Source organism: Tursiops truncatus, chromosome 3, assembly GCF_011762595.2.
Source record: "Tursiops truncatus isolate mTurTru1 chromosome 3, mTurTru1.mat.Y, whole genome shotgun sequence".
NCBI classification, from domain to species: Eukaryota; Metazoa; Chordata; class Mammalia; order Artiodactyla; family Delphinidae; genus Tursiops; species Tursiops truncatus.
Genome location: NC_047036.1, coordinates 48,017,019 through 48,038,780, shown reverse-complemented (window position 1 = coordinate 48,038,780; position 21,762 = coordinate 48,017,019). Strand labels below are relative to the sequence as shown.

At 39.9% G+C, this 21,762-nt stretch overlaps 1 protein-coding gene and 1 long non-coding RNA gene across 2 annotated transcripts in view; both read right to left on the bottom strand.

The window, feature by feature from the left end:
• ZSWIM6 (zinc finger SWIM-type containing 6) overlaps window positions 1-21,762 on the bottom strand; it is a 203,989-nt gene that overhangs the window by 121,324 nt on the left and 60,903 nt on the right. The window lies entirely within an intron of this gene.
• Window positions 147-21,762, bottom strand: part of LOC141278280 (uncharacterized) — a 55,640-nt gene continuing 34,024 nt past the window's right edge. The window contains exon 2 of the long non-coding RNA XR_012330702.1: window positions 147-21,762. This exon is cut by the window's right edge and continues 27,039 nt beyond it. This is a non-coding gene — a long non-coding RNA (uncharacterized lncRNA).

The following is a 21,762-nucleotide window of genomic DNA, read 5'->3' as shown; positions in this document are numbered from 1 at the left end:
TTGAAGCTCAAGATTGGAGGCAGTGAATTAAAATGGATCTTGAAGTACCTGAGGAGAGAGCCTAGAGTCCTTGTCAGCATCTATTCTCTCTGCAGGAAGCCTGGGTCTGAGTTCCAGTTCCTTCTCTACAGCCACCTCAGGACACATTCTCCACATCTTTATTTTCTCCCTTAGGTTTGTCCTGAAGTTGCCAGTGAATATAATCATAATTCTCTCAGAAATTGCCAAAAAATGACCTAATCAAGCCCTCTGCCTTATATCTTAATCCCTGTAACATCATTGCTGGTAAGTAGTTATCTAGCCTCAGTTCAAACACTTAAGCAGTTCCTTTTATTTTTAGAAAGATGGGAAAAGATACTCCTAATATTAAAGTTCATCTCCTAATTTCCACCCTGCATCCTACATCTGCCCTTAGAACCTGCACAGCAAATTTTAATTCCTCTTCTTCATGACAGTCCTTGTCTTTATTTGAAAACTATAGTCTTAAGATAGTAATTCATAGGCACCCTGCCTGCTTCAAAAACTTGCCATCACCGGAAGTAACGGAGGCAGAAACAGCTAGCAGTAGTGAAAACATAAGCAAAGTGCTAAGAAAACACAGAGAAAGGGCAGCTCCTTTGTGGGGGACAGAGGGTGAGGGAGAGGGAAGGAGTAAAAGTTCACAGAGGAGGTGGACTGCGAGGGGTAAAGTGCTGTCAGCCTGTGTCAAAATTCAGTATGACAATGAGGGGAAAATTTTATAAAAACAAAAAGCTGAACTTTTAAACATATGAAATGTTTCTGGTTTCTAACATTCTTGCTTTCATTTTATGATTCTGGGCAGAAGGCTCATTGGCTTGTACAATTTGTGCAGTGCCGAATGCATAGATAACCGTCCTACTGACAGCGGAATGTAGGGTTGGAATAAACAAAGTGAAACTTACCATCTGTGTGGTACCATCTGATTCAAAGCAATAACACGTACTGAAGATTTTACTTGTATTATTCACTAACAATATGTTGCCTCAGGTACTTCAGTTCTATTCATCTTAGGTAAGAAACTAGCACAAATGCAATCTCTGTAACTGCTTCTTAATAATCAGTGACCAAGTCATTCTGGTCTAATACATACCTCCCCACACACTCCCCAGCAGCCTTTGTTCCACTGTAACTTATTTGACCCACTATTACAACATGGATAGTGCCTAATATGCCACAACCCTATATGTAAGACCAGAAAAAATATATATGTAGTTTGGTAACGCAGTAGAAGCTGCTGTATAAAGAACACTTATAACCTTTACTGTAAGTGATCTTTCTTTCCATCTGATGTTAAATGAGTCACTTACTGCTCCAGGAGCAAATGAAATGTCTGTCATACTGTTGGAACTTTTAGATATACATACTGTAAGAAGCTGGGGAACTAGTATAATTTTGTACGACTTTATCATGGTCTGTAACTTAATCCTATATCGTCATTAGACAATTTGGTGATCTCTAAAGCACATGTTGGCTTCTTTGTATGGTCCAGTTCTCTATCAATCAGTTCAGTGTGATACCTTCTGAGCAAGGATAACAGAATTTAAAGATTACTATTACAAATTAACACTACTGGTGCATGTCGTTCCTACAGACCATAAAAATATTTGTATAGATTTTACAATTACACAGTACTTTCCAATTCATTTGACACTCGCAATAATCTTGTGAGATACCTTCATTTTACAAGTGAAGAAACTAAAGTTCAAAGACATCAAATGAGTAGCCCAAGTCTCTACAGCCAGTAAGCAGCAGGGCTGGATCTCAACCCAGATCCTCTGACTGCAATTTCCAGGATCTTTCTATTAATGAAACCATGGCTACCTCAGTTGCACACCTAACTCTAGCCCAGATCAACCCACTGTCTGCTGCATGTTCTCTTCTGTAATGAATCCAACCAGATGGCAGTGGCTATATACTACCATTGTCCTGAGGGGCTTTCAGAGAGGCTTGTAGTAGGTGGATGCAGAATGACACTCTAGACCAGCGCTGTCTAAAAGAACCTTCTCCAATGGCGGAAATGTTCTACACATGAGCTGTTTAATACACTAGCCACTAGCCACATGTGGTTACAGAGCACTTGAAATGCATACTGAGAAACTGAACTTTTAATATTTTTTAATTCTAATTAATTTAAATTTAAATGGCTATGTGTGGCCAGTGGCTACCTTAACGGGGAGCACAGTTTGACCTTGGAAGCAGAACTTAGATTGGAAGCAGAACTTAGGGTTTTAATGTTGTAGCCTTAAGCACAAATGAAAAAGAAAATCAATTAAATAATGAGCTGAGAGGACAGCACTAGCTCATGGGAACTAGAATGGATCCGATACCATCAAAAGTAATACAACCAAAAGATAATCACAGAATAATCTTTCAATCTTTGTAAACTCTCTGGTCAGCCAAATCTAATGAGTGACTATATAAGTCCAGGCCTGCTAATAGTATAAACTATGCAGGGCAAGGAACTCAACATTATTCTATAGGCCACAATGGGTTTCCTGGGAAAAAAGAGCTCATCACTCTACATGGAAACTAATCCAACTAAATTATAAATAGATGATGGATGTGAAAAGCAAGGTGTCTTTAATAAATCAGGCATTATTCCTCTAATTATACTTTATCCGAGTACTGAAGCATCTCAAAGGCCATATCCTTGTCTCTGTCCTTACAGTAAGTATCACATCCATACGTCTAACACCATCCATACCACTTCCTTCCAAAACGTGTCTTCCCCCCTCAGTCACCTAGCTAGGCACTAAGAGGTTTCAATTAACTAAAAGTGATAGACTTGTTTGGCATCAAATCCTTCTCTGTGTTAAAATTATTGAGACTTTCAAAACGCCTAGATAGGTTTCGTAAGTCCCAAGAATAAAAGCAATTGTCATTTCTTTTTCCTTTACCTTTACTTTACTGGTGCTGATAACAGAACTGAACCGCAAGTCAAGAGCCTGGGGTCCTGGTTCTGACTCTTTGACTACTAGATGTTTAGCCCTCTACAAACCACTTAACTTCACACTGCCTCAGTTTTCTCATTTGTAAATTGACGGGATGATTAGATCAACCTCTAAAGTAATTTCTAGCTGTAAAACTCTACCATTCTGTGATATCCTCAATAGTTTTCAGTTGAGTTCGAGGTCTTTCTTAGAGCCTCCTATTAAGAAAGCCACATATTTGGTTTACGTAGCCAAAACTGTGATATGTGCAATCTGCTTCAAAGATTCACAGATCAACAATCCACCCAGTCTCCAAAATTCCGAGTATACCAATTCTTTCCTTACAGAAAAAGCCATTCATTTCTAGTATTTCAAAACACAAATCCTTCCTAACTGTGCAAATTAAAAGTACATTCAAGAGGCAAGGATCTAATTACTTATACTATTAACAACCTGGAGCATCAGGAAAAAACACATGCTAACGCGGACCTTTTTGGATTACTTTTTGCTTTTCATTTATCTCTGCAACTGTACTCACTCACACTGAAGCCACACTCTCTCAGATTGTCTTTCCAGCTCCTGGGTTCTACAATTCTGAGCCTGTCTCCTCTAGCAGTACCTGAAAAAAACTATTCATAAGAAAAGAACAAACAGCTTTTCTACCTATGTGAAGGCTTCGTTGGGAACTTGGATTTATTTATACTCAAAAAATCCACTTCTGAAACGGAACTTGAGTAATTTTAGCTGGCATTTAGTCGGCATAGTTGGGTAATCTTCTAAACCTGTTCAGTGTAGGTGATTTGTACTGAGGCAGGACCCTCTATAGGCAGTGAGCTCCTTGTGAACTGAGTCCCTTTCGTTTCTACAACTGTGTTCCAACTTAATTTCACTTAATCCACAGGCCCATGCTAACAAAGGTAAACACTATCTCTTTGACTCCTTCTGTCCATCCTTGTCATTCATTCTCTTCACACCTGTTCACTTCCCTCAGCTTCTGTTCTTTCACATGGGCTTTATGTCTTCTAGTCTCAGTAACTTGTTCTTGACAATCCATCATTTCAATTAATGCTGTCTTGTGATCCAAGGGTGGTAGCAGGCTAATGCTCGTGGGCTATGTGAGGCAAAAGGAGGTAGCATAGCTAAACTAAATCACCCTCACAGAGATGGACCTACAGGGATTTAGTCTCACTGGCATAAGGTCCTAATCACCTGGCGAAAAGGCCTACCTGCTGGTCACTCATCACTTCTGAGAGAATCAAGAAACAGGATGCTATCACATTTCTAGGAAGCGATCAGAGGTATATAAGCTCTGACAGATACATAATCAGCTAGGAGGAAGACGAAAAGCAACACGATAATCAGAAGCTGAGGCTCCTAGAAATTACTGCTGGAGTATCTAAAATTCTTACTAAAATTATCAAGAAGTCTCATAGTTTCTCGGGGGGGAAGATGAAGCTATATGAAGAGAGGCTTCACTAGTAGGGAAATCCCAAGGGTAACAAGAACTGACTCATCTTAAGAAGATCTCCATGAGATATCAACAGGTAGAACAGCAAGCACTGTGAGAATCAAGCCTTTCTGCTTCCTTTCTCTCCATTCCTTCCCAGCATTTGGACTCATTGAGCAACAAAGGAACGCCTTTTGTTCTACAAGCTCACGTGCAGAGAGCTTACTTCCATCTGCCCTTTTTGTCCCGAGTGATTCCTAGGATCTGCATTCTTCTCTACCCAACCCACATGTAAGAAGGTTAGACATAGATTATGATCTGTGCTTTTAGTTTTACAGCAAAATCAGACTGCTGGTATTCCAAGCCCTGATAAGCTTATCTTGAATAACTTAAGCTCCCATTACCCTTCATTGGTAAATTTTTTATGAAGGTTTTTGCCCTTAAAGTTCCCAGTTGTTTAAAACAAATCAAAAAAAAGAAGAAAAAGAGAAAGGAAGGGAAGGGAAGGGAAGGGAAGGAAAGGGAAAGGGAAGAGAGAAAGGAAGAAAGGAAGAAAGGAAAAGGAAAAGAAAAAGGAAAAGAAAAAAAAGTTCTAAAGATATAACTATTCCTTCTGAGGTAGAAAGTAGCGTATACTTTAACTGACTCGAGCTCATCCAGCAACATATACCGAAAGACAGCTCTTAGGGGACTAGTGATGCTATCTTCTAAGTGTGACCTTTGTGAGTTGTGGAGAAATGGGGCCCAGAACCTTTATGTGGCCAATCCCAGTTCTCAACGCATTTCCATCCCGACACACAAACATACTCTTACATAGGAATCAGTAAGTATTTCTATCTTAAGTATTCCTGTGCTACTCATTAAAATGAGAGCATGGGTTTTGGAGCCAGTCAAATCTGGGTTCAAGTCCCAACTCTGGAATTTGTTAGCAGCTCTATATCCTTGAGCAAGTAATGACCTCCCTACAACCCAGTTTCCTCATCTATAAAGTGAAGATTCAAACACTACTTCACAGCCTCTTTGTAAGGATTAAGATTTAAATAAAATAACTAAGAGAAAGGGATTAGCATAGTGCAAGGCACACAGTGTTCAGCTTTTGTTGTAGTTTCTATTATTTGGGTCACTTCTTTCTCCATTACTAGAGGTCTTTGGTTCTATTATCCTATGATCCTATTTGTCATGTTACCAGCTTCAAGAAAGTCTTATCTTGGACTAAACCCAGCATTTCCAATCCAATCTAATCTATATAATCAGGTATCTCAGCTACTTAAGAGAAAAGTGCCAAATAAAGCATTATTTGTTCTGTTCCACAGCCACAAACATATTAAGTAGCTCTATCATAAATGTGTAACTAGTTTTCAGGAGAATCACATGAGAGTGTCTGGACATATCAGTACCATAAAAACAAGTCAAGGGCAGGTCCTACTATGTATAGGTTAATGGCATCATCTGCAGAAATAAAAAATAACATCATAAACCACCAACTTTCCAACCTTCTATCTAATACAGAAATGTACGAAGATTGGAACAGTGTCCCAATTTTAACACTATTCCAAAAACAAACCTGTACACTATTTTTAATTTTCTTAAACTAGTCAGCTGGAAAATCTCTATACTTTTTATTTTCTATTTCTATTTTTATTATTTTGTTGTATTATATCATTTTCTTTAAATCACTCAAAATCCTTTAGGGAAAAATAATATAAAAATAAGCAAAGAAACACTGAAAAATCAACTAATCACAAGAGGTATTGAGTGCTCACTCCTCTGAAACACACACAGCCTTATCTGATTTACCCCCCAATCATATTTAATGAGTATTAGCAGAGTTCCTTCATGCTGAGTCCTTTAGTCTGGGGGTTGTTTGTTGCATTTGTAACTACTACAAGACATTTCTTTTTCCACAGAGGAAACTAAAGTAATTCAGTATGAGTTAATAAGACACCCAACAAGTAGAAGTTAAAATCCTGTATCTTCAAATTTTAAAAATATAACTAATTCTATAGCACAAAAGAAAAAAGTATTTATTTCAGCCACTCTACCTATCTAACCTCTCTGAACAGCTCATCCAAATCCAATTCTTTCCTCCTCTTCACCCACCCCATCCAATCCCATCACTGAATACTGTTGAGGTGTCCACTGCTCTCCATCTCCACTGCCCCACACTAGTCTAAGCTAATACTGCCAGAACTGCTGCAACCATGTTCTTTACTGGAAGCCTTGCTTCTACTCTTGCCCTTACCAACCTATTCTCCACACAGCAACTGGTGGGTGCCCTGCCACTACACTCAGAATAAAAGCCAATTCCTTACCAAGCCCTAAGAACACCTTACAGGATCTTGCCCTGACCATTTCTCCTACTCCATCAGGCGTCACCCTCCCCTCATCTTCCTCTGGTTCACCACCCATGTGGGCTCCTTTCAATTCCTTGTATACATCAGGTCCTTCTGCCCTCAGGAACTTCCTTCAGACATACTTTATTATCTCTAGTTTCCATTAGACTGCAAGCTAATGCTAATTTCCATTAGACTGCGAGAACTGCTTTTATTCAGCAGTATGTACCCAGCACCTGAATAAAGTCTGGCACACAATAGGTGTTCAAAGAATATATGCGAAAAGAATAAATGAATGGGAACAGAAAATAAATTTTAATGTCAAACACCTTCAATGGAAGCCATATGAGAAACCAGCCTCAATGAGAGGAAATTCAAAATAAACCATTTTAAATTTAATATTCAAGATGGACACTCATAAGAAAACAGATTCTTCAGCAATGCTCTTAGAAACCAAAACAGAGATTAACGGAAGAGTTTTGAAAACTGAGCACAATGTGCCTCTTCTCTGGTTTTGACAATCTGTTTTCACTGCTGAATCTCTTTCAATTCTATCTTAAAAGAAGCCAAGAAGTAGCCCATAAAAGGAATATGCAAACAGTTAAAACACTAACCAGAACTAAGAGACAACTGTGCTGCCAGCTGCTCCAAATAACATAAACAATAAATGCCTTCACATCACTAATTCTTGATAAGCAAGGCAACAGGAGGGGAAAATTCTAAACTCAAGCTCTGAAACATACTGAAACCATAATACTATGCCTGAGCCATCAGCATTCACAGGATCAAACCAAGGATGCTGCTTTCCCCCAAGCCCATTGCAAATAAACAAGATGCTAGATCTGAAGTATGATAGTTGAAATTCTGACCTACCCGATAGTTCTACTCCTGCATATTGAGGTAGCCCAACTATCTCTTGTGAGGTTCTTCCCTCTTTTAATCATGAGGTTTCGAGTGTAGAGGCCCCAGTCTCAATCCCCTACGGTTCACTGGAAACGGTAATAAAGTATCTACATGTTTTGCCCAAATTTTCAAACCATCTAATAGAAACTGAAGGTTGACTAAGGGTAAGCTACAAGGCTAATAAACATCCTTTTTTTTTTCGTGTGAGCTGGAATTAAATCAACTTAGTGTGGTTATGTTAGCTATTTGCAGTTGTTTGATATTCCCTGCTATAATGTCTTTCTTTTAATTGAATGACATAATACAGATGCAAGTGTATTTGCAGATAATACCTTTTAAAACATGGATTAAGTAGACAAAAGTAATTTTAAAGGGTTCTTATTTAAGATAAGGTTGAAGCTTCCTGAAATATATCATAGTATTTGGGCAACAAAAACACTGTAGTTTTGGGCAAAAGCGTCCAATTAAGAAGCTCCTTCTTCACTAACATCATGACTGGTGGGCAGCAATTTCTGCCATGTTCCCATCCTTTACAACCCAAAATATGCTCGCCTTAGTCGATATTAAAAGAGCTTAAAAAGCAGATGATTAACTAAGTCATACTTTTCTTCTACAGAGTCCAAATATAGACTCAAATAACAAAACATAAGCATTTACTCTGTATTTTGAAGAGGTTTTATCTTAGAAGAAATAACTATTTTTGCAAAAACAAAGAAAGGAAATTCTAATTCTAAATCCATACTCAAATCACTCGTGGCTTTACTCCCAGAGGAGAGGGTAGAGCTAATGAGGACTTCACATCAGTGGTCTGGGTTGCTTTACACAAGCAGGTAGATGGAGAGACCAGTGAGCATACCAGGTCTTCATTTCTTCTGCTGCCTTACTACTCCTAGGGAGCCCAACCATACTGTATCATTACTCAGAATGTTTTTATGTTTTGATAATAGCCTCTTCACCTTGAGTCCCCTCATGGAGGAACTAATTAAAAGCATTTCTCCCTGGAGAAACCAAGACACAGTGAGGTTAAAAGTGAGTGGACAGGGCTCCCCTGGTGGCGCAGTGGTTGAGAGTCCGCCTGCAGATGCAGGGGACACGGGTTCGTGCCCGGGTCTGGGAAGATCCCACATGCCGCGGAGCGGCTGGGCCCGTGAGCCATGGCCGCTGAGCCTGCGTGTCTGGAGCCTGCGCTCCGCAACGGGAGAGGCCACAACAGTGAGAGGCCCCCGTACCACAAAAAAAAAAAAAAAGTGAGTGGACAAAGTCATACAATTGCTGACTAAGCAAGAATTCATAACCTCTTTCCTAATTCAATGTTCAATATATCAAATATTCCTGTTGGATATTCCATGTATTAAATGAAATAACCTTAATATTTGAATCCAATATAACAGAATAGCTTATATAGTTCTTTATGCTTTCATTATTATTCTGCATGAAGTGTATTTTGCCAAAGTTACCTAAGCAAAAAACACAAGTTCTTAAAGTCTAGACTGATGCCTTAAAAAGAAAATATATCAATTACTGTGATACTAGTCACAAACTCAGAACACTCATAAACTCTATGGAATTGTCAATTTAGGGCTGAACATGTCTTTTGCCAAAGAAGGTGCTGGTTTTTTGTTGCTTTGTTTCCTCCTGATCTGTACGCTGACTTCACCTTAGCTGGGCTGCTACACATAAGTGTAATTACAGTGACTGACTCCAGAAGGTGAGTGCCATCAATGCCTAAAGAAATGATCAAGATCGTGCAGAAGCAGCTTCTTAACAAGAAGGACAAATAAGCAGAAGCCTTCCTTTCATGAAACACTAAAACCTCCTCTATCGAAAGTCATAATAACATATCAATACTTTTATAAATTTGGTGTCCCTGAAACAGTTACTCAAATACAGTTGATTAAATTAACTATACCAGATAACTTCAGAAGCCACACCAAACAGTCTTCCTTTATTGGCCGGGTCAAGTAACAAAGTTGTCCATGAAGTTTAACGGCTCTTTGTAGACCCGTTTATGAACTTGTATTGCACTCCGTACACACCACTCACACCTCTCAACCCCCGCAGGTCCCCCTCCACACACACGTAAAGCTAATAAGTTGCATTCCTAACTATGACTCACATTAACTAAGAACCAGAAGATTAAAACAAAATTCTCGGCTATGACTAAGCAAAATGATCTAATTAATATAGTTAAGAAAAACACATGTTGTTAAAAGTAAAAGTAATCATATGAAAACAGAAGATAATGGCGGAAATGCAGCTTTAAACATGATTCTTGTAAGATGTCCCTAGAAAAATGCCCACATTTTTCTTTAAGGGCTGAAGAATCAGCAGCAATAACCCAAACCTATCATGCCCATAGGTGGTTTTAAAAGAGTTCTATTCAGTATTGGCAGTTTTCCACATTAGTATTTCTTCTTTTTTGATCTTCTGTTTTACAAAATTGCATTTGAGAGTTTTTACAATTTCTTTCCTGTATCAATTCTGAAATAAAATGGACTTTAGGTAAGAAAAACCAAGACCCTCATATTCAGTAAAAATCATCTCCTTAGCCCCTCCTCCGCTACAAATCACCATAGTTTTTACTGTTTCTCTTTCTCAGAAACAAAAACAAAAAGGCCCATGAAATTTGAGAGTATGATATGTAAGCTATATTTAGTTTTATGCTTATATTTACACTGAAGCGATACAGAGCCCTGGCTTTCAAAAACGACAGGAGAATGAAAGTCTTTCACCTACAAGGAAAAATCTATAACCAGAAATTTAATATTCATTAAGGAACCTCAAACCTTCGCGCCACCTCCTCTGTGTCAGTCACACACACGCCGCCCCGCCCCCCGCGCTGTCAGTCCCGGCTCTGGCCCCCGGCTGAACCGGCGGCGCTGACGTCAGCTGGCGACCGCGGCCGCATTCCTAAACAGTTCAGACAAACCCACTGGTGGGAAGCTTCGAAAGCCCTCAGCTGTAGTGAAGAAAGCAAAGGCTTGGCCGGCAGCCAGACTCCTGAGCTCAGCATTTTGTAATGCACTTCCTTTTTACTTAACAGCTTGCATAATGCCTTTAACCCTTCCTTTACCTGCTTCGCACCTTTAACCCCTTCTCCTCCCGGTCCAAGTTCAAAGCAAACTTCGAAACTCGGTCTCCCACAGGTTTTCATGTACTCTGCCCCAAATCACAACTGACTGATTTTTAATATTGCTGAAGAGGCACTTTAATTAAACATACATGCTCCCCCTGAACGGCCCACGTTTTGCCCCTTAGAGTGTTATTTTTCAAGCAAGGAAACTAAAACATTTTATTAAAACAATATATACACTACTATGTATAAAATAGATAACTAATGAGAACCTATGTATATAGCACAGGGAACTCTACTCAATGCTCTGTGGTGACCTAAATGGGAAGGAAATCCAAGGAAGAGGGGATATATGTATACACTGGCTGATACACTGCTGTACAGCAGAAACTAACACAACATTGTAGAGCAACTATACTCCAATTTAAAAAAAAAAACCAATATATTTAAATGTTCAAGTTTTTCAAGACCCTTCCTTCATAATTTATTTCTCAGAACTTATTTTTTCTAGAGATACCTTCAAAAAATCCAAACAAAAAGAACAAAAGGGTATGTGCAGTGGAAAGACTCCCTCCAACCCTGTGCCCCCTTGCCATCCAGTTCTCACTCCATGAAAACGAATGTGATTTATTTCCCTTGTATTCACCCAGAAGTAGTTTAGTTACATGTAAGGAAACAGAAATATATTCTATTTTCTCCCTTTTTACCCAAATGGTAAACACCACAAGTGCTTTCTCCGTTGCTTCCTTCTTTTTTTAGAACTGCGAGGAATTCCACCACACTTTACAGTATTTACCAGTCCCCTGTATGTGAACATTTAGGCAATTTCCAATTTTTCTGCTATTACAAATACAGGTTTATGTGTATGAGAAAATAGCCTTTTGTCTGTGATGAGAGTTTGAAGGAACTTTTTATATATTAAGGAAATTAGCCCTTTGTCTGTGTTAAGAGCTGCAAAAATGTTTTTTCCAGTTAGGTGAATTTGGTGGTTTCTGTCACACAGAAAGTTAGAGATTTTATGTAACTGAACTGCTATCAATCTATTCTTTTATGGCTCCTGGTTATTGTACCAGATGTAGACTGTCATTCCCCATGCAGTTTATAAAAGAATTATCCTATGGTTTCTTCCAATACTTACTATATGTTTTCAGTTTTATATTACAGTATTTGGAGTTTGTACTTTGTTTTTTCCTAGATGAATATCCACTAGTCCCAACATTATCCATTGAATAATCTATCTTTACTCAGTGTTTTGAAACGCTGCCCTAATTATATTTACTAAATTACTTTATGTCAGTTGGGTTCACAGGATTTTTACGCTGCATTTATCATCAGTGATCATTTTTTAAACTAGGAAAAAGATATGTTCTGTATAGCAACAAAATCCAGTTTCAATAAATACATTTCAGATTTGAGTTTTATTTATTTTTAAACCAAACTAAATCCTTTTCTGGAATTCTGGGATAAATTAAATCATAACAACATTCAAAGACATACTAAAATACTGTCTAATGTGATTTCAAAGTAACTGATGTTTTGAAAATAAATATCCATACAGAAACATCACTCTTGGCTAATTGTGGCAAGTACTTTTACTCTTCATAAAGACTTCACATAATAACCAGAAAGATTTAAAATGTTGAAGACACTGTTAAAACAAAACTTTGATACAGATTGTGAACAACTTTGATTTTTTTCTTAACTGTTGATGCAGTTTTTATTTTATTTTGGCCCTGCCACGCAGCATGCGGGATCCTCTCCAACCAGGGATTGAACCCGTGCCCCCTGCAGTGGAAGCACAGAGTCTTAACCACTGGACCACCAGGGAAGTCCAACTTTGACTTTTAGTGTACCCTTTAGTACTCTTTTAAAGAAAAATAAGTGACAAATGAGGATGAACTAGTCCTTTCAACTCGTTTTTGCCCTTCTTTCCATATCTGTCAGTGATTATTCCACCAGGTGTATATGAAACTCCTACGTTTTATATTTATATAACCCACCATATTGACAAACAATTACTTATTCTGTTTAGTATATAAATTATTAAGGATGCACCTGGTTTTAACTTTAAGGAGATGTTAAAAGACTGTAATATGCAGAAATCATCCGTTGCTGAAAACACAGCATAATCCACTATTTTGAAAAGGACCTCATCAGGTTAGGTATGTGCTTCCCTAAAGGAACAGCAAGATGATAGAGACCTTCAGACCTAAGGCTCAAAGCACCAGTATGTTAATGGAGGAAGAGAGGGCAGGAAGCAGGGGGCAGGGATGAGGAGGAAAATATAGATCGGCCAAAGCAGGGAGAAGCCCCAAACCCTGAGACAAAGAAGACCCTAATGCAGCTCAGGCTGTCCTCTGTACGATGAGGCTGTCATTTATTTCACAGTCATCACAGGTCCCTGTCCTCTCAGGACAGGCCTGCCACTGAGTCACAAGACCACAAACTGTGTCAAGAGAAAGCCTTTTTAAAGCTATTTTCCTTGTGTGGTACAGAAATACTGCATGTAGTATACAGTTTTTAAAGTTCTGAAATGCAACTCAAATATAAGACGTTATCATTCTAACTAAGATGTGGTGCTACAATTATATTTATGGAGTTACCATTTTAAACTCTGAGCCCATTTCCCTATAAAAGCTATGACACACAGAATAAAGTCCAAACAGAAATTACTTTAAAGCTCCTGACACTCTGCCCCTAATCTATGCTTCCACTCTTTTTTCAAGGAGCCTACACTTTGGCCCCAAGAGAGCAGGGCCTGCTGTTTCTCAAACATGCCTGTTGACTTTGCTCATATTTTCCTGTACCTGGAATATCCTCCCAACAAGAGAATACCAATATGATGCTGATGGTGATGAAGAATGCTAAAGAGAAATGTCATCAAAATACATGTTTAAAATTCTCATATTAGGGACTTCCCTGGTGGCACAGTGGTTAAGAATACACCTGCCAACGCAAGGGACACGGGTTCAAGCCCTGGTCTGGGAAGATCCCACATGCCGCAGAACAACTAAGCCTGTGCACCACAACTACTGAGCCCGCGTGCCACAGCTACTAAAGCCCGTGTGCCTAGAACCTGTGCTCCGCAACAAGAGAAAGCCACCGCAATGAGGAGCCTGCACACCACAACGAAGAGTAGCCCCCGCTCACCACAACTAGAGAAAGCCCCCACACAGCAATGAAGACCCAATGAAGCCAAAAATAAATAAATAAATTTATTTTAAATCTCAAATTAATATGAAGATGAAAGAAACTAAGGAAACACTATATTCCACTAAAAAGACGGGCCATTATGAAGAAAAACAATGTGGATCCTCTTTATAAAAAAATCTACCTAGATATGTCAATTATGTGAACAAAGTACATATTTTTAATTAGTCTCATCTTTGAGCAAGGGTGAGGATGTCAGCTTACCCATTACATCTTCAAGTGCAGCTTTCCATCAACTTCCAAATTAAAAGGAATATAAAGGAGTACAAAATATACTTTTTCTTGTAGAACACAGAAAGATATTTGGATTTTAAAAAATTTTTTTATTTTATATTGGAGTATAGTTGACTCACAATGTTTTGTTAGTTTCAGGTGTAGAGCAGGGATTTAGTTACACACATTCATGTATCTATTCTTTTTTCAGATTCTTTTCCTGTATAGGTTATTACAGAGTATTGACTAGAGTTCTCTGTGCTCTATAGTAAGTCCTTGTTGATTATCTATTTTACATATAGTAGTGTGCATATGCCAATCCCAATCTCCCAATTCATCATCCCTCCCACCTTTCCCCCATGGAAGCCAAAGGCAGTCCTCTAAGTCTGTGAGTCTATTTCTCTTCAGTAAACAAGTTTACCTGCATCATTTTTTTAGATTCCACATGTAAGTGATATCATATGATACTTGTCTTTCTCTGTGTGACTTACTTCACTTAGTATTGGTAATCTCTAGGTCCAACCATGTTGCTGCAAATGGAATTATTTTATTCTTTTTATGGCTGAGTAATATTCTCCATATATATGTACCACTTCTTTAACCATTCATCTGTTGATGGACATTTAGGGGTTGCTTCTATGTCTTGATTATTGTAAACAGTGCCGCAATGAACACTGGGGTGCATGTATCTTTTCAAATTATGGCTTTCTCCAGATATATGCCCAGGAGTGGGATTGCTGGATCATATGGTAGCTCTATTTCTACCTTTATAAGGAACCTCCATACTGTTCTCCTGGCTGTACCAATTTAGACTGCCACTGAGAGTGTAGGAGAGTTCCCTTTTCCCCACACCCTCTCCAGCCTTTGTTGTTTGTAGACTTTTTGATGATGACCATTCTGACCAGTGTGAGGTGATACCTCATTGTAGTTTTCAGTTGCATTTCTCTAACAATTAGCAATGTTGAGCATCTTTTCAAGTGGTTTTTGGACATCTGTACGTCTTCTTTGGAGAAATGTCTATTTAGATCCTCAGCCCATTTTTTGATTTTTTTTTTTTTTTGATATTGAGCTGCATGAGTTGTTTGTATATTTTGGAGATTAATCCCTTGTCGGTCACTTCAGTTGCAAATATTTTCTCCCATTCTGTGGGTTGTCTTTTTGTTTTGTTTATGGTCTCCTTTGTTATGAAAAAACTTTTAAGTTTAATTAGGTGCCATTTGTTTGTTTTTATTTTCATGATTCTAGGAGGTGGCTGCAAAAAGATATTGCTACTATTTATGTCAAAGAGTGTTCTGCCTATGTTTTCCTCTAGGAGTTTTATAGTATCTGGTCTTATATTTACATCTTTAATCCATATTGAGTTTATTTTTGTATATGGTGTTAGAGAATGTTCTAATTTCATTCTTTTATATGTAGTTGACCAGTTTTCCCAGCACCACTTACTGAAGTAACTTTCTTTTCTCCACTGTATATTCTTGCCTTCTTTGTCGTAGATTAATTGACGAGAGCTGCGTGGGTTTATTTCTGGGCATTCTGTCCTGTTCTGTTGATCTACGTGTCTGGTTTTTGTGCCAGTACCATACTGCTTTGATGACTGTAGCTTTGTAGTATAGTCTTAAGTCAGGAAGCCTGATACCTCCACCTCTGTTCTTCTGTCTCAAGATTGTTTTAGCTATTTGGGGTCTTTTGGGTTTCCGTACAAATTTTAAAGTTTTTTGTTCCAGTTCTGTGAAAAATGCCATTGGTCATTTGATAGGAATTGCACTGAATCTGTAGACTGCCTGGAGTAGTATAGTCATTTTGACAATATTGATTCTCCCAATCCAAGAACATGGTATATCTTTCCATCCGTTTGTGTCATCTTCAATTTCCTTCACCAGTGTCCTACAGTATTCACAGAATAGGTTTTTGCCTCCTTAAGCAGGCTTATTCCTAAGTGCTTTACTCTTTTTGATGTGATGGTCAATGGGATTTTTTCCCTTAATTTCTCTTTCCGATCTTCTTTTGTTACTACATAGGAATGCAAGGGATTTCCGTGTATTAATTAGTATCCTGCAACTTTACCGAATTCATTGATGAGCCCTAGTAGTTTTCTGGTAACATCTTTAGAACTTTCTATGTATAGTATCATGTTATCTGCAATCAGTGACAGTTTTGCTTCTTCGTTTCCAATTTGGATTCCTTTTATTTCTTTTTCTTCTCTGATTGCCACGGTTAGGACTTCCAAAACTATGTTGAATAAAAGTGATGAGAGTGGACATCCTTGTCTTGTTCCTGATCTTAAGAGGAAATGCTTTCAGCTTTTCACTGCTGAAAATTATGTTAGCTGTGGGTTTGTCATACATGGCCTTTATTACGTTGAGGTAGGTTCCCTCTATGCTCACGTTCTGGAGAATTTTTATCATAAATGGGTGTTGTATTTTGTGAAAAGCTTTTACTGTGTCTATTGTGATGATCATATGGTTTGTATTCTTGTTTGTTACCGTGGTGTATCACTCTGATTGATTTGTGGATATTGAAGAATACCTGCATCCCTGGGATAAATCCCACTTGATCATAGCATATGATCCTTTTAATGTATTGTTTGATTTGGTTTGCTAGTATTTTGTTGAGGACTTTTCCATCTATGTTCATCAGTGATATTGGCCCGCAATTTTCTTTTTTTTCATCATTTTTTTTTTTTTTTTTTTTTTTGGCAGCACTGGGTCTTTGTTGCTGCACACGGGCTTTTTTCTCTAGTTGCAGAGAGCAGGGGTTACTCTTCGTTGTGGTGCACAGCCTTCTCATTGTGGTGGCTTCTCTTGTTGCAGAGCTCAGGCTCTAGGTGCGGGGGCTTCAGTAGTTGTGGCTCCTAAGCTCTAGAGCGCAGGCTCAGTAGTTGTGGCGTACGGGCTTAGCTGCTCCGCAGCATGTGGGATCTTCCCAGACCAGGGCTAAAACCCGTGTCCCGTGCATTGGCAGGCAGATTCTTAACCACCACACCACCAGGGAAGCCCTAATTTTCTCTCTTTTTTTTTTTTGTGGTGTCTTTGTCTGGTTTTAGTATCAGAGTAATGGTGGCCTCAGAGAATGAGTTTGGGAGTGTTCCTTCCTCTGCAATTTTTTGGAAGAGTTTCAAAAGGATAGGCATTAACTATTCTCTAAATATTTGGTAGAATTCGCCTGTGAAGCCATCTGGTCCTGGGCTTTTGTTTACTGGAAGTTTTTAAATCACATATTCAATTTCAGTACTTGTGATTGGTCTGTTCATATTTTCTATTTCTTCCTGGTTCAGTCTTGGAAGGTTGAACCCTTCTAAAACTTTCTCCATTTCTTCTAGGTTGTCCATTTTATTGCATGTAGTTGCCTGTAGTAGTCTCTTAGGATCCTTTGTATTTCTATGGTGTCAGTTGTAACTTCTCCTTTTTCTTTTTAAATTTTATTGATTTGAGCCCTCTCCCTTTTTTTCCTGATGAGCCTGGCTGGAGGTTTATCAATTTTGTTTACCTTTTCAAAGAACCAGCTTTTAGTTTCATTGATCTTTGCTATTGTTTTGTTTTTATTTCATTTATTTTTGCTCTGATCTTTATGATTTCTTTCCTTCTACTAGCTTTGGATTTTGTTTGTTCTTCTTTCTCTAGTTGCTTCAGGTGTAAGGTTAGGTTGTTTGAGTTGTTTCCTGAGGTAATCTTGTATCGCTATAAACTTCCCTCTTAGAACTGCTTTTGCTGCATCCCATAGGTTTTGCATTGTCATGTTTTTGTTGTCATTTGTCTCTAGGTATGTTTTTGATGTCCTCTTTGATTTCTTCAGTGATCCATTGGTTACTAACGTATTATTTAGCCTCCATGTGTTTGTGTGTTTTTTTCCCAGTTTTTTTCTTGTAATTGATTCTAACCTCAAAGCGTTATGGTCAGAAAAGATTCTTGATATGATTTCAATTTTGTTAAATTTACGAAGGCATGCGTTGTGGCCCAGCATGTGATCTATCCTGCAGAATGTTCTGTGTGCACTTGGGAAGAATGTGTGCTCTGCTGCTTTTGGATGGAATGCTCCATAAATATCAATTAAGTCCATCTGGTCTAATGGGTCACTTAAGGCCTGTGTTTCCTTATTGATTTTCTGTCTGGATGATCCGTCCACTGATGTAAGTGGGGTGTTAAAGTTTCCCATTATTATTGTGTTACTGTCAAGTTCTCCTTTTATGGCTGTTAGCATTTGCCTTATATTGAGGTGCTCTGTTCGGTGCAAATATATTTACAATTGTTGTATCTTCTTCTTGGATTGATCCCTTGATCATTATGTAGTGTCCTTCTTTGTCTCTTGTAACAGTGTTTATTGTAAAGTCTATTTTGTCTGATATGAGTAATGCCACTCCCGCTTACTTTTGATTTCCATTTGCATGGAATACCTTTTTCCATCACCTCATTTTTAGTCTGTATGTGTCCCTAGATCTGAAGTGGGTCTCTTGTACACAGCCTATATACGGGTCTTCTTTTTGTATCCATTCAGCCAGTGTGTCTTTTTGTTGGAGCATTTAATCCACTTATATTTAAGGTAATTACTGACACGTATGTTCTTACTCCATTCTGTTAATTGTTTTGGATTTGTTTTCGTAGGTCTTTTTTTCTTCCCTTCCTCTTTTGTTCTCTTCTCTTGTGTTTTGATGACTATCTTTAGTGTTCTGTTTGGATTGCTTTTTCTTTTTTGTGTGTGCATCTATTATAGATTTTTGGTTTGCAGTTCCCATAAGGTTTGGTGGGTTTTTTTGGCTGCGTTGGGTCTTCACTGCTGTGTGCAGGCTTTCTCTAGCTGTGGTGAGCAGGGGCTATTCTTCATTGCAGTGCGCAGGCTTCTCACTGCAGTGGCTTGTTGCAGAGCACAGGCTCTAGGCACACGGGCTTCAGTAGTTGCAGCACGTGGGTGCAGTAGCTGTGGCACGTGGGCCCTAGAGCACGTGGGCATCAGTAGTTGCGGGGCGTGGGCTCAACAGCTGTGGCACGCAGGCTCTAGGGCGCGTGGGCTTCAGTAGTTGTGGCATGCAGTAGTTGTGGCTCATGGGCTCTAGAGCACAGGCTCAGGAGTTGTAGCACACGGGCTTAGTTGCTCCATGGCATGTGGGATCATCCCAGACCAGGGATCAAACCTGTGTCCCCTGCATTGGCAGGCAGATTCTTAACCACTGCACCACCAGGGAAGTCCCTCCCATGAGGTTTTGATATAGCACTCTATAACATACAAGATTGTTTTAAGTGGTTGGTCTCTTCAATTCAACTGCATTTCCAATATCCTGTGTTTGTACTCTCCTTCTCACGACTGCTGGTTTTGATATATTTTTGTGTGGATGATTTCCTGACTGTACTGTTTATGTACTGTACTGTAATGTTTGCCTTTACCAGTGAGCTTTCCCATTGGTAATTTTGTTTCTAGTTGTCTCCTTTGCTTTTCCACCTAGAGAAATTCCCTTAGCATTTGTTGTAAAGCTTGTTTGGTGGTGCTGAATTCTCTTAGCTTTTGCTTGTCTGTAAAGCTTTTGATTTCTCTGTGGAATCTGAATGAGAACCTTGCTGAGTAGAGTATTCTTGGTTGTAGATTTTTCCCTTTCATCACTTATCATTCCACTCCCTTCTGGCCTGCAGGGTTTCTACTGAAAAATCAGCTGATGGCCTTATGGGGATTCCCTTGTGTGTTATTTCTTGCTTTTAATATTTTCTCTTTGTTTTTAATATTTCTCAGTTTGATTACTATGTGTCTCGCATGTTCCTCCTTGGGTTTATCCTGTATGGGACTCTCTGAGCATCCTGGACTTGAGTGTCTCCTTTCCCATGTTATGGAAGTTTTTGGCTATAATCTCTTCAAATATTTTCTCAGGCCCTTTCTCTCTCTCTCTCTCTCTTCTCCTTCTGGGACCCCTATAATGCAAATGTTGGTGCACTTAATGTTGTCCCAGATGTCTCTGAGACTGTCCTCATTTCTTTTCATACTCTTTATTCTGTTCTGCAGCAGTGATTTCCACCACTCTGTCTTCCAGCTCACTTATTCATCCTTCTGCCTCACTTATTCTCCGATGTATTCCTTCTAGTGTATTTTTCACTCCAGTTATTATATTGTTCATCTCTGTTTGTTCTTTAAGCCTTCTAGCTCTTTGTTAAACATTTGTTTTATCTTCTCAGTCTGTGCCTCTATTTCTTTTTCTGAGACCTTGGATCATCTTTACTATCATTACTCTGAATTCTTCAGCAAGTAGGCTGCCTATTTCCACTTCACTTAGTTGTTGTTCTGGGTTTTTCTCTTGTTCCTTCATCTGGACCATATTTCTCTGCCCTTTCACTTTGTCTAACTTTCCATGTTTGTGGTCTCCTTTCTGCAGACTGCAAGGGTGTAGTTCCTCTTGGTTCTGGTGAGGTTGGTCCAGGGGCTTATGCAGGCTTCCTGGTGGGAGGGACTGGTGTCGGCCCACTGGTGGGTGGAGTTGGGTCTTGTCCTGGTAGGTGGGGCCACACCAAGTGGTGTGTTTAGGGGTGGCTGTGAGCTCCATATGACTTTAGGCAGCCTGTCTGTTGATGGGGCAGCACCCTCCTCGTTGTTTGCCCTGAGTTGCCTCAGCAGTGGAGCCTGCAGGCTGCTGGGTTGGGCCAGGTCTCCATGCCAAAATGGCGACCTCCAAGGGCACTCACGCAGATCAATATTCCCTGGGGCCTCCGCCACCAGTGTCCTTGCCCCCACAGTGAGCCACAGCCAACCCGTCTCCCCAGGAGACCCTCAAAGATTCACCAGTAGGTCCAGCCCAGGCTCCTAGGGAGTCACTGCTTTGTGATGGGTTCCCAGTGCACATGAAACCTTGTGTGTGCCCTCCAAGAGTGGAGTCTCTGTTTCCCCTGGCCCTGTGGAGCACCTGCACTCAAGCCCCACTGGTCTTCAAAGCCAAATGCTCTGGGGGCTCCTCCTCCCAATTCCAGACCCTCAGACTGGGGAGCCTAACGCTGGGCTCGGAACTCTCACTCCTCTGGGAGAACCTCTGCGATCTAATTATTTTCCAGTTTATGGGTCGCCCACTCAGTGGGTATGGGATTTGTTTACATCATGAAAGCACCCCTCCTATCATCTTACTGTGGCTTCTTCTTTGTCTTTCGATGTAAAATATCTTTTTTGGTAGGTTCCAGTCTTTTCTGTCAATGGCTGTTCAGCAGTTAGTTGTGATTACGGTGTTTTTCTGAGAGGAGGTGAGCTCAAGTCTTTCCACTCAACCATCTTGTCTGGAATCAAGGGGCTGGTTTTAGTTTGGTTGCTTGCTGCCTCTCTCCTCAGCATGTGCTGGCCATCATCCCCTTGATACGGGGGTGGGAAGGTGCAGCAGCGGCCTGTGCGTACTCCCAGGATGGCAGGGGCAGCGACTGGCACCTGCTCATAGCCCATGTGCTGTCCCTGCACTCTCCTCAGATGGTAGGAGCCATGACTGATGCCTGCTCACAGGTCTTGTAGTGGCAGCAGCAGCCCATGCACTCCTGGGACAGCAGGGGAAGCAACTGGCGCCTGCCTGTGGGTCTCTTAGTGGTGGCAGCAGTCCGTGCCCACCTCCGGAGCCCAGAACGGCGGCGGTGGCTCACACCCATCCCAGAAGCTTGTGCAGGTGGTGTCCTGTTGCTTGAGAGC